The sequence below is a fragment of the Lemur catta genome, chromosome 20 (genome assembly GCF_020740605.2).
Source record: "Lemur catta isolate mLemCat1 chromosome 20, mLemCat1.pri, whole genome shotgun sequence".
NCBI lineage: Eukaryota > Metazoa > Chordata > Mammalia > Primates > Lemuridae > Lemur > Lemur catta.
In genome coordinates, this window is record NC_059147.1 from 17047568 (window position 1) to 17062047 (window position 14480).

A 14480-nucleotide genomic window follows, 5' to 3' on the forward strand; every position below is an offset into this window, starting at 1 on the left:
GTGTTTGCACACACACAGAGGGACTCTGGAGAAATTGGCTTGTGGAAACATGGAGTAAAGGTTTAAGGTGATTGGTGCAGAGGTAAAACTTTTTTGGATCATTTTTGAATTAACATAATCATATCTATGATGGCCCTTCCTTTGACTGTAGATAATATATTAATATAAGTTCTTCTGAAGTATCCTGAAACATTTTTCCAGATAACAATAACAGCAAAACTCAAGGGATTATTGAAAAGATAAGCAACTGGATTTTGGGGGTTGCCTGTTTTCAATGGATTTTAAATTTATAATAAGATTCTCATGGCAAAGAGGTTATCAGTCTCATCATTAGAAAGACAGACAGACAATAGTAGATGTGACTGCTGACATGATAAATCACTGACTGGAAACAGACCTGAGTCCAGATAGATCATTTTCATTTTTCAAATATGGGAAAGATGCTGGAAACATTATAATTAAGAGAATTATTGCAAAGTTTATGTATTGCAAAGCTCATCCTCAGAATTCTCCTGTTTAGAAAGCTCTTGTAGATTAATTCACTCTGTGATAATTACATTGATACTTTCACCGTTATTTACAATTACTAGTTCAATTAAATACATGTATTCCTAAAAACTGTAATCTGTATTTACATATCTTTTTCTGTATTATTTATACCATTACCTCTACATGAAGAAACCTGTCTGCCTGTGCTATTAAAATACATTTTGTGCTTTTCTTCCCCACATCTACTGGCTTTCCACATTGAATTTATCTATATACCAAACACTAATTGTTCTACTTACATTTTTGTTGTGTAGTCTTCTCTTCTACTTTTAACACATTTTATAATGCCAGCATTATACCAAAACCAGCCAAAAAATTAGAATATAAACAGACTAAAGACCAATATCCCTCATGTACACAGAAATTAAATTCCTTAACAGAATTTTAGAAAAAAGAACCTACTATATAAATGTATCATACCTCATGACAACAGGGTTTTATCTCTGGAATGTAAGTTTTGCTAGCACTCACAGTAAAGCTGTCAGTCAACACAGAGTAAAAGAGAATTTTCTCCAGCTGTTACAGGTCACCCAAAAAGAAACTATGGAGAACATCATTCTTAGCAATGAAAGACTCTGAATTTTCTTTAAGATCAGTAACAAGGCAAGAAGTTTTCTTTTACCATTTCTACTCAACATTGTACTGGAGGTCTTAGCCAATGCAATAAGGCAAGAAGAAGAAAAAGAACACAGAGAATGGAAAGAGAGAAGTAATTCTCTGGATGATTTCCTGTCTTCAGATTGCCTTTTCTGAAAAGACTTTTAATTTTTAATAAGAACGTCAAGGCAAAATAGGTAATGAGTTTCATTATTAGAAAGTAACACAGAAACGAAGACAGAAGACAGGATTGTGTGTAAGGGAAACTCTAAGGAAGCTATTTAAAAAGCCACTGTTGGAACAAATATTTGAAGTTAACATGGTAATACTGTAACATGAATATATGCATATATATGAATTATCAATTGAAATTAAAAGAATAATACAGTTTATTTTACATCCCAAAACTTAAAATAAGTAGGAATTAATTTTAAATTGTTGTAAAATCTGTATTTTGAAAAATGGAAAAAGCATAATGCATAAGAAATTTAAAAAGGTAAAAGTAAATGGAGTATTGTTAAATTCTCATTTCTCTTTAAACCAATCTTAACATCCAAGGCAATCCCACGCAGCAATCCCACAGACTTTTTAATAGAGATTGATGAGCTAACTCTAAAATTTCTATGGACATTCAAAAGACCTATGGACAGCCAAAAATACTTTCAAAAATAAGGGAAAAGTGGGAAGACTCATACTACCTAATTTCAAGACTTATTTATAAAGCTACACCAATCAAAATGGTTTGGTATTAATGTAAAGATGGAAAAAGTAGATTAATGGAAGAAAATAGAGTGTCTAGAAATAGACCCATGTGAATAATGAGAACTGATTTACAGCAGAATTGCCAAGATAATTCAATGGGGGAAAAATTTTCCTTTCAACAAATCCAGTTAGAACAACTGGATAACCCGATGAAAAAAAAGAACTTGTTCCTTAGTTCCTATTGTGCACAAAATTAAATCAAAATGGGTATAGTTGAATGCTTATAAGGTAAATTATAAAACTTACAGAAAAAAACATATAATATCTTCATAACATTAAAGAATGCAATGATTTCCATGTAGAATACCAATAAGCATGAATCACTTTTTAAAATCTGATATTTGAAAGACATGAATAAACAAATGCATCACAAAATAAAAACCCAGATCTTATCAAATTTTTAACTCTAACCTCCAATAAGATAGTAAAAATTACATAATCGGGCTTGTATCAAGAATACGTAAATAATCCTGACAACTATAACTCACTGACAAAGCAGACTACCCAATTTTAAAATGTGCAAATATTAGAACTAATAATTCAAAAAGAAGATCTACAAACAGCCAATAAACACATGAAAATGATCAATATCTTTAATCATCAAGAAAATGCATATTAACATAATAGGATTTCTCTCATTTAGCGGAAATTTAGAAGTGTGGCAATATCAAGTGTTAACAAGCACGTGCAGCAACTGCAAATCTTATACATTTTTTATGGGGCTAGAAAACTGGGGAACCACTTTGAAAAACAGTTCGGCAATTCCTTATACATATGCTCACTCTATGTATGAGCATATGCCTCAGTGATTTTACATCTACAAATATACCCAAGAAAAATGAAAACTTATGTCCACACAAAGATTTCTATATAATTGTACACAGTAATTTTATTCATAATAGACCCAAAGCCCATCATCTGGTAAAAAAATAAATTCTAGCATATCAATGCAATAGAATACTATTTAGCAATAAAAAGAAATGAACCACTGACACAACAACATGAACCAATCTCGAAAACGTTATACTGGAAAAAGAAGGCAAACACAAAAAGTCCATATCTTTTTGTTCTATCTATATAAAAATCTAGAATAAGATAAACTAACCTATAGTGACAGCAAGATCAGTGTTTGCTGCAAGTTGGGGGGATGACTTTTAAAGAGCATAAAAGAACATTTTGGAATGATAGTAATGTTCTATATTTTGACTGTGATATTATATATACATAGGTATATATATTTGTCAAAACTCACCCAACTGTACATTCAAACCTGATTCATTTCATTTTATGTAAATTAACGCATCAGCTTGGTTTAAAAAGCTATGATGGAAGTGATAGTAGACACTATATCAGAGGTGTTGGATAAACAATTCCTTCTTCCATCCTAAAAACTCCAAGAGGAAAAGAGACCCTGCCTTTAATGTGTGAACTGGTCCACATCTTTCAGTTACTGGAAATATTTGAGAAATAGAATGAAAGGAAAAACTTTTGCTATCTGATAGTCAAGCCAGTATGTTTGCACTTAGAGATCTGGAAACGTGCTGTAAATCCAGTATTAGATGGGGCAGCTTGATCAAACTTATTACATTAAGAATTTGTTAATGTCATAGATTTTTTTTCTTTTCTCTCATTTATTCGTAGTAAACTCATGCATAGAAAAAATTATAAACTGGAAAGAAATAATGTTATTATTGTATTTCAAGTTGTACTTGGTGGTTCCCAGGTCAAGTTAATTGGCATTCTTGAGTGAAGCCTCTTGTCTTTTCCTTAATTACGCCAAGTTATTTCACGCCTCAACATTCTCCACTCATGTTGCTCTCTGGGCCTGAAATTTTCTTTTCTCATCTCTGCTTGGTTGACTCCCATTCATTCTTCCAGAACAAATTTTAAAATTGCTTTTTTAGAATCACCATTCTGTCTCAATGAGGTGTTCCTTATTAGACTTACTCATTGTACCACATTTACTCCTTCAGAACATTTAAAACATTTTGGATCTTTGTGTATTTAAAAATGAGATTTTTTTTTTATTGCTATCTGTCCTCCTTCTATTCTAAGTTCTGTGACCCCCATTCCTTTCTAGTGCAAATGAGACTGCTCATTGGAATCACTCAGTGCTTTTGGATCCCAGAGATGCATAAAGGAGGGTCAAAGTTTTCATACAAAGAGAAGATCTCATTTTTTATATATGTTTTTCTCCAGATGGCTCAATAATGTGGCTTAATCTGAAAATAGATGGGGATGGTTTTAAAGGCAGGGACTGTAATTTTGTCCAATTTTATGTTTCTGGTTCCTAAAAGAGTGCCAGGAAAAAGAAAAAAAAGCAATAATAACAGCAACATTCTACCAAGCAAATAAATTTTAAAAAAACAGTTAGTCATCATTGGAGGATGATAAATGAATGAGTCACAGCTCAAAAATAGTAAATAAAGGGAAAGAAGCAAGCACTTATCCTGCCTTGTCTACATGAGGTACCACTCAGTAATCAAAGGGTTGACCATGCAAAGTGTCTCTCTATAAAAATATCCCAGCAAACTAAAAAGAAGAAAACTGACAATTTAAACATCCCTTATTTGGCAAAAATTAATTTAATTAATTAGTGACTGTGACCATTAAGCATTAACTTAGGCTGCTAGCATAACCAAGAGTAAGACAACTAGACATCATGTGCTTCCTGAGTAAAGAAGACGACACCACCTCGAGTCTTCCCAAGGGAATGGAACTGGATCTAATGAAGCCTTAGATCCAGCATCAAATATTCATAGAAATACAGAGGACAGAGGAACACATTGAGCCACACCATTAGGATATAAAAATCAGAGTCTTTACAGGACTCTGGAAAACCTTACAAGATTGTTCTGGGTTGTTTTTACCACAGACGAACAGGGAGGAAAATAAAGAGAAGGAGGGGGAATATGCCAATTAAAAGATATGTCATTTATTTTAAACGGGTAAGAATAAACTAGAAAAATCACCAGAAAAACTTCTCTACAAGAAATCCTAAAGGGAGTCTTTCAGGCTGAGATGGAAAGAGGCTAGAGTGTCACTGAAATCCAAAGGAAGACATTAAGAGCACAGGAAAGGTAACTTTATAGGCAACTAGAAAAGACAGTATACATGTATTTTTGTTTGTAACTATTTTTTCTTATAAATGATGTGAAAACAACTGCATAAAGAAATATTTCTAAATCTGTGGTTGATGGGCATTCCATATATACAGCTGTAATTTGTATGATAAAAGAGTACATTGAAAGGGTAAGGAAGGAATTATATAAGAGCAATAGTATAGAGTATTATATACTATTAGGTTGGTATTAATCTCAATTAGGTTTTTATAAGTTAAATGCTCATTGTAATCCCCAGAGCAATCACTAAACAAAAAATGTATTAAAAGAAATGACAAATGAATTAAAATGATATGCTAGAAATATCTATTAATATTTAACACAACAGAACACAGTAATGGAAGAGTAGAATTCAAAATGCACAAGACGTACATAAAATAAATAGCAATGTGGCAGATGTAAATCCTACCTTATCAATAATTGCAATACATATTAGGGGAGGAAACATTCCAATTAAAGGTAGAGATTGGAAGAATGGATAAAAAACACGAGTCAGCTATAATCTGTCTACACAAAGTACACTTTATATTCAAAGATACAAATATGCTAAAAGTAAAAGGATGAAAAAAGATATGCCATACAAACAATAGTAAGAGAACTAGTGTTACTATACTAATATCAAACAATATAGACTTTAAGGCAAAACTTATTAGATACAAAGGTCATTTTATGATGATAAAAGGGTTACTCTTTCAAGAAAACACAACTATAAATATATATTCACCAAACAGTAGAGCCCAATATACATAAAGAAACAATTTGCAGATATGAAGCAAAAGATGCTTCAACAACAGAAGCTGAAAAAAATCAATACCCCTCTTTGAACAATGAATAGAAAACTGGGCAGAAGATCAAGAAGGAAATGCAACATTTGAACAACACTATAATTCAACTAGAACTAACAGACTTCTGTGAAATAGTCCACCCAACAAGAGAACATGATCCAGAATAGGCCTTATAGTAGTCCTTAAAACAAGCCCCAGTAAATTTAAAAACATTCAAGCCATACAAAGAATGTTCTCTAACCAGAATGCAGTTAAATTAGAAATCAATAACAGAAGGAAACAGTGAAAATTCAAAAAAAAAAAAAAGTGGGAATTAACAACACACTACTAAATAACCAATGGGTCAAAAAGAAATCACAGGAAAATTAGAAAATACTTGGAAAGAAATGAAAAAATACAACATATCAATATATATGAGATGTAGCTAGAGCATTACTTATCGGAAAATTTATAGCTATAAACATCTATATTCAAAAATAAGAAAATCTAAGCCGAGCATGGTAGCTCATGCTTGTAATCTCAGTACTTTGGGAGGCCAAGGCGGGAGGATTGCTTGAGTCCAGGAGATTGAGACCACCAGCCTGGGTAATATAGCAAGACCCTGTCTCTACAAAATTAAGAAAAATTAGCTAGTTGTGGTGGTGCACACCTGTAGACCTAGCTACTTGGAAGGTTAAGGAGAGAGGCTCACTTAAGCCCAGGAGTCGTAAGTTGCAGTAAGCTATGACTGGGCCACTGCACTTCACCCTGAGTGACAGAGCGAGACTCTGTACCAAAAAACAAACAAACAAACAAACAAACAAAAAAACCACACACACACACAAGAAAGAAGGAAAAGAAAAAGAAAATATCAAATCAATAATCTAACTTTGTACCTTAAGAAACTAGAAGAAGCAAGCAGAAGAAAGGAAATTGTAAAAATTACAGTGGGGAAAAAATGAAATAAAAAATAGATAAAGAATAAGGAAAACAACAAAACCAAAATTTGGTTCTTTGAAAAGATCAAACCAAATTGACAGCCTATAGCTAGACTGACCAAGGAACAAAGATAGAAGACTCAAGGTACTAAAGTCACTCAAGTTACAAAAGGCTACATATTGTATGGCTCCATTTATATGAAATGCCCAGCGTCTACAAATCCATTGAGACAGAAAGTGGATTTGTAGTTGCCAGTAGCTAGATAAGGGGAATAAGGATTAACTGTTAGTGGGTGACAGTCTAGTAATGGTTGACTGCTTTATAAATATGTTAGAAAGAATTGAATTGTATACTTTGAAGGGTGACTTTTATGAAATGTGAATTATATATGTCAAAAATAAAGGTAACCAAAATCTGAATCTTAATAATGATATCAACTTAATATTTTTTTTACTCCAAGCTCATAAAAAAATGTGTATTTATTCCCTAATGTTTGGAAAGAGAAGCAAGGCCTTTCTGTGACTGTGGCCCAGTGACTATCTTTCTGTGTGATTTTCTCACAGTCCACACTCATCATCATGCATCTTTTTAGAATCCAAGATTTACATTATTTCAAATTGAGTGAAAAATTAAAGACATTTTTGCATCATTCCAAGGGCAGAATTGGTCCAGCCCTTTTCTTGGCCTTTTACAGTTACTGAGGCAACACCTAATTTGATAGTTATTTTAAATCTACTCCTCCTTATGGAGTCTCTCTAAAGCTTTTGATTTAGTTTCAATTGAACCACCCACTTCCTCTACTTTAAACTCACATTTAATCACAGTTTTTTGGTATTTAATTAAAACATGTAATGAGAGTAACAACTCTAAGGAGCATAAGCAGTTTTAAAAGGAACATAACCTATTCTTGATGAGCATGTAATCCAGCCAGTGCACAAGGGAGGTGAGGGCAGGAGAAAGGAAAAGGACCTAGGGCAAAAGTCAACAGGTGGCAGAAGAAAACACCAGGAGACCAGTTTCCTCCAGGACATTTGTATGCAGAGGTTAGATAAAATAACTTCTGTTATCCTTAAACCTGATGCTGAAGCGTGGATGGGTCTGGATACATGGAAAGGTCATTGCACACATGCATAAGAGCATAAGCACTATAACAGACTTTAGGAACATAAACAGAGAATCTTGATGAGTGTCCGTACACCCATGCATAAGCCTGTGCCCTTAGTCAGGGGCAAAGTATTCTTCAGTCTAGTTTCTAGTACTTTTACTGCAAGGAAATGGTGACCACTAAAATGTGAAGAATACAAGTATCCCCTCCCATACAGGTTCCCATCTCTGTGTCTCCACTGTACTCCTTGTGGATATCTCATTACTGCCTCGAAGCAGATTACATATCCTGGGTTCAAACCTTGTTCTTGTCACTTTCCAGCTTTAGAAAAGACTTCCCTCACCTTTTCAATGGCTACAATGATAGATGAGCAGGGCAGAATAACAGCCACGAAAGATGTCCATACCCTAATCTCCTGTGAATATGTCACCTTACATTGCAAAGGGGATGGTGCAAATGAGAGTAAAGGAAAGGACTCTGAGATCCTGGATTATCAAGGTGGCCCAATCCAATCACATGGGTTCCTTAAAGTAGCAGAATGAGGCAGATGAATGTGTCAGATGCAACATGAGAAGGACTAGACCAAGTCTAGCTGGGTTTAAAGATGGAGGAAGAGGCCACGAGTCATAGAATGCGGGCAGCCTCCAGACAAGGCAATTGGGACCTCAGTCCTACAACCACATAGAACTGAATTCTACCAACAATCTGAGTTAGCAAAGAACCAGCTTGTCTCCTAGAGCCTCCAAAGAGGAACCTGGGATCAACAGAACTGTAAAATAATAAATTTGTGTTGTTTTAAGCCATTAAGTTTGCATTATTTTTATGATATCCATAAAAACTAATAGAATTCACTCATCCTCACCTAATTGTGGCTGATTTTAAATTAGATAATTCATGTAAAAATTTTATATAGTGCCTGGAATTTAGCTGTCAGTAGTTTCACCATTGCTCTTTTATTATCATTATTCTCATAGCACCAATAACAGGATACATTGTTTTAAAATAGAAGTATACCCCTGGGTGGTAAAAATCATGTCTAATTTATCTTGGTTTACTCATATTAGCCACACTACTAGTAGGCTCTTGAATGCTTTTGTGTATGTGTGATTAAATAAGCAATTGAACAAAGTTGCAGGACCATGCATTTTCACATACTTTGAATTCTGAGCTAAATGATTACCAGAACACTTGACAGTGACTAGTTCTACCTAACTAAAGCAAAACTGAGGGAATAGAAGGAGAAAAAATGAAAATAAATTATCTTTTGTAATTGAGTCTTAGATAGGCAAGAACATGGTCAATAATGAATTAAGGAATAGAAAGCATTACACAAGACTAACTGTGGTACAACTTTTGCTATCTTTGACATACCTATTAGAGATAAATTCTATGAATAACAATACATATGTGGAACCAAAACATGTAGTATGCATTCAGTGCTGATGGTATTGTGGATTAGGAGTTATTATTTTCCTCTCATTCTACTCAATAAGGCTTAGTAGAGGGGATGAACAAGCAACAGTAAGAACAACTCTTTGATCTCCTCTATAAATTTCTTACCACTCAGTATTAAAATTGTTCCAAATTTAAGCCTGTTTGTGTTACCACATACACAGAATACTCATCAGGGATTATACCAAAGAATATTAAAATAGAAAGAAGCTTTAAGAGCTTGAATTGAATTATAAGACATCCTGTTACCAAGATACATTTTTTTCCCTAAGCTTTGATTTTCTTTGTTCCATAATAACATCTCCAAAGCTGCAGCAGCACAATTTTCACTGCTTTCAAAAATGATGCTGTATTTTCTGTGAGTCAACTAGGTTTGCATAATTACTTAGATGCAGTTTACAAACACAACTTTTGATATATTGAAAATAAAACATGAGACAAGTAAAGACAAGAAAGTTATGTTTATAAAATACTATTGTTTTACTCTAGGTATCACTGTATCCTTAAATGCTTGAAAGTAGACAGGAAATTGTGCTCATCTTTCTGCAGCAGACTCAAAGATGGCCCCATGAACTCACCTCATGCTTTGTTCTTGAATAATCTCCAAGAGTGTGGGTCAGACTTGTGACTTCCTTCTAACTTGTGGAATACACCAAAAGCGAATGATATTTTAACAGCTGTCTTCCCAGGAGACACTATTTCCCTTACTGGCTTTGAAGATGCCATCTGCCACACTGTTAGCTAACCTGTGGCGAGGTCCACGTGACAAATAACCGAGGGAGGCCTCTCTCCAACATCTAGCAAAAATTGCAACCCTCAGTACAACAGCCTGTGAAAGGACTCAATTCTGCTAACAAACCCACGAGCTCAAAGGGGGAATCCTCCCCCTGCTGAGCCTCAGGTGAGACCAGTGCTATGACTAGTAGATTGATTGCAGCTTTGTTAAACTGTTAAACAGGGCACCCAACTAAACCAGGCCTGGACTCATGACATAGAAAATGTGAGATACTAAATGCATTGTTTTAAGCAATAGCTAACTAATATACTGGACTTCAAAACCTACTTTTTATCTGTGAAGGCTGAGAAAAGTTACTCAGGATGAGCTGTTGTCTCACATTTCTTAATTAAAATCTTAAACACTAGGTCAACACAATAATATCAGTTGAATCATTATGACACAACATATACAAACTCCTGGCTGACAAATAGAAACTTCCCTCTCTAGGAGGTTACAAAACTATACCTGAAAAGTTAGTTGTATATTTAACTGGGGTAGCCGAGTTATTTAATTCACTGTAAAACATTCTCATCTCTTTCTTCTTTCTTGTATCTGCTACATCTACTCACAAATCAGGCAAGTTCATATCACAGATGTTTCTGAAATCCTTCTGGTTCTCTTAATTCATAGTCCTAAGCCCTGGTTCAGGCATGATCATCTCCCACCTGTGGCTGTATCAACTTTCTTCTGTCCTGACCACCTCATTCTCGCTGTTTCTCCCCTGCCTTCATTTTCACCTGGCGGGAGAGTGATATTTCCTATACAAACAGGTGATTATGTCAACCATATTCTTTAAATGCTTTCCAAAGCCTTAGAAAAGGGGATACTTTTTAGTATAATTCATCTTACACCCCAGGCTTTATTTATTTCATCTGCCTATCTAAAAGAAGCACATTTTGCTTTACTAAAGGTAAGGATTGTGTGTGTTTTATCATTTTATTCTCGGCATCCTGAATGTTTGATTCAAGTCTAAAACAATTTTGGCGGTTAATATTTGTTAAAGTAATACATGAAATAATAAATCATATATTTTTAAGTGTACAACTTTAGAAAACAAATCTCATATACATTTTGTACATTTGTTTTCTGCAATTGGTATCCATTCAACATTAAACTTTTTTTGAACCATCTAAAAGGCATCTGTAGAGATGATGTCAGCAAGATAGTGGAAAATGAGGTTTCTACCATCATCCCCCTGCAGAAATACCAATTTTGATGAGTATTCACAGAAGAGAGTAACTTTGTGTGGGTCCAGGGAGAAGTTCTAGCACACTGTTAACAGCAAAAAATCTGAGAATTGATCCTTTGAAAAGAGTAAGAAAAATAATATTAGTTTATCTGTGTTACCTCTCCACAAAACTGTCATAGCTCAGTGCCAGGAGATATCCCATTGGCTTGCTGTTTTGTCCACTTAGAAAAGTTAGAGCATAGCAAGTTGACCACCCGGCTCCCCCAGCCATGTAGGACATTGCCAAGATCAGTATTACCATGATACCAAAGCCAGACAAGGACACTTTAATAAAAGAAAATTACAGGAAAATATTTCTGATGGACAAAGATGCAAAAATCCTCAACAAAATACTAGCAAACCAAATACAACAGCACAATAAAAGGATAATTCTCCATCATCAAGCAGGACTTATTCCTGGGAGGCAAGGCTGGTTCAATATATGCATCAATAAATGTGATATACCGCATTAACAGAATGAAGAATAAAAATCATATGATCATCTCAGCAGATGCAGAAGAAAACATTTCACAAAATTCAACATTCTTTCAGGATAGAAATTGTCAACAAATTAGGTATAGAAGGAATGTACCTTAACACAATAAAGGTCCTATTTCATAACACACCTAACATCATACTCAACAGTGAAAATTTAAAAGCTTTTCCCCTAAGATCAGGAACAAGAGAAGAATCTTCACTTTGACACTTCTATTCAACAACTATAGGAAGCACTAGCCAGATCACTAGTCACAAAAAGAAATAAAAGGCATCCAAATCAGAAAGACAGAAGTTTAATTGTTTCTGTTTGCAGGTGACATGATCTGATATACAGAAACCCTAAAGACTCCACCAATGACAGAACTAATAAACCAATTCACTAAAGTTTCAGGATATACAATCAACATATAAAAATCAGTTGCATTTGTATACACTAAAAATTAATAAAACAATCTCATTTATAATAGCATCAAGAAGAATAAAATGCTTAGGAATATATTAATGAAAGGGGTGAAAGATTTGTATAGTGAAAATGTAAAGCATTGATGAAAGAAATTGAAGAAGATATAAATAGATGGAAAAATATTCCCTGTTCAAGGATTGGAAAAATGGCAATCTATTAAAGCCAATATTGTCAAAATTTCTATACTACTCAAAGCAATCTACAGAATCAATGCAATATGCATTCAAAGAAATAGGAAAGAAATCCTAAACTTCAAATGGAACCACAAAAAATCCCAAAAAGCTTAAACAATCTTGAACAAGAAGAACAAAGCTGGAGGCATTACACTTCCTGCTTTTAAATTATATTACAAAGGTGTAGTAAAACTACATGACACTGGCACAAAAACAGACATATGTTACAAAAAGTACATAATGGGGAAAGTATAGTCTTTTTAATAATTTGTGTTAGGAAAACTGGATATCCATATAAAAGGAAATAAAATAAAATAAAATCCTTATCTTACACTGCACATGAAGATCAACTCAAAATGCATAAAAAAGTTACACATAAGACCTGAAACCATAAATCTCCTAGAAGGGAACAGAGGAAAATCTCCATGACATTGGTCTTGGCAATGATTTTCTGGATATGTCACCAAAAGCACAGGCAACTAAAGCAAAAATAAACAAGTGGGACTACATCAAACTAAAAAGTAGTTTATGCATAGCAAAGAAAACAATCAACAAAATGAAAGGCAACCTATTGAATGGGAAAAAATATTTGTGAATGATATATCCAATAAGGAACTAATATCCAAAATATATAAGGAACTCATACAACTCAATAGCAGAAAAAGAATAGCTTGATTTAAAAATGAGCAAAGAATCTGGAGGCCTTTTTCTAAAGAAGACAGAAATGACCAATTGGTATATGAAAAAATGCTCAACATCGCAAGTCATCAGAGAAATGTAAATCAAAACCACAATGAGATATCACTTCATGCTTGTTATTATGGCTATTATCAAAGGTTAAAAGATAACAAGTGTTAGCCAGGATGTGGAGAAAAGTGAACCTTTTTACACTTTAGTGGCAATGTAAATTAGTATAGCCATTCTAGAAAACAGTATGGAAGTTTCCAAAAAACTTAAAAATAATATTTTTAATGACAAATATTCCTATAAAATCCTCCAAAATATTACTTTTGTGGCATGTAACAACAGAAGAGTAAGATTGGCAGTAGAGTTTACACAGAAATTGGAAACGTATAATTTTAGTAAAAAAAAAGATGCTAGAATATTAAACACAGCATAGTTTTAAATGTATCAGCTTATAAAAATAAACTTTGTGATATAGCAAAAATTTCCTGTGCTTTCCATAATTTAATTGTCCCTCTCAATGTGTCTCTAATGAGGATTGAATCTTAGTTTCAGAACCTTTCAATTTTTTCAATCTACAGACATTGATTGGCCTATTAGTCTTAGTTCAGCGTCTAAGAATAAAAGATCAAAGAATAGAAGATAATTGCATATAGACATTTCCATTAGAGTGGACTATGTAAGGTTTTTGCAGTTGTTAATGGTCTGTTGACACTCACTGCAAGAGTAACTCATTATATCCCTGGCTTTATATATAGCTATGCATATAATTAACTATTCACAATTTAGAGTACTCATTTAATTGACATTACCAAATTTAAATTCCCTTTTTATTTACTAAAAATATATACCCATCAAAACAATCCATGTGCATCTAAAAAATAAATAGCACCAAAGGGCTTTTCATGAAAAGAAAAACTCTTCTAACCTATATAATTCCTTGCCGTCGGTTTCGCCTATAATATTTTAACCATTTTTTGGTTTCAATTATTTTGAAGGTTCTATACACAACTTTAAATGAACCATTTATACTGCAATTTTTACTATTATCTATACCCAAGGCACTGAATGACAACATTCCCACTTCATATTTCATAGTCTATTGATGTCATATCATCACAAACAGCTGTAATTGGTGGAGACAACGTGAAAGTAACTAGAAGAATCACAATGGAAGAATAAAATGAACCGAATCACAGGATTTCCAGTGGCCTTACTCTGTCTCTCAATGTAAGGGAACAAACTAGGGTAAATTGTTAAGACACCTGGACATTCATTTTTGAGTCCTTATTTGAGAATGGAGAGAATCACAGCCTTACTCCCAGGCATGTGATAAGGAGGCCCTGAGCTCATGTGTGTCCCAGGG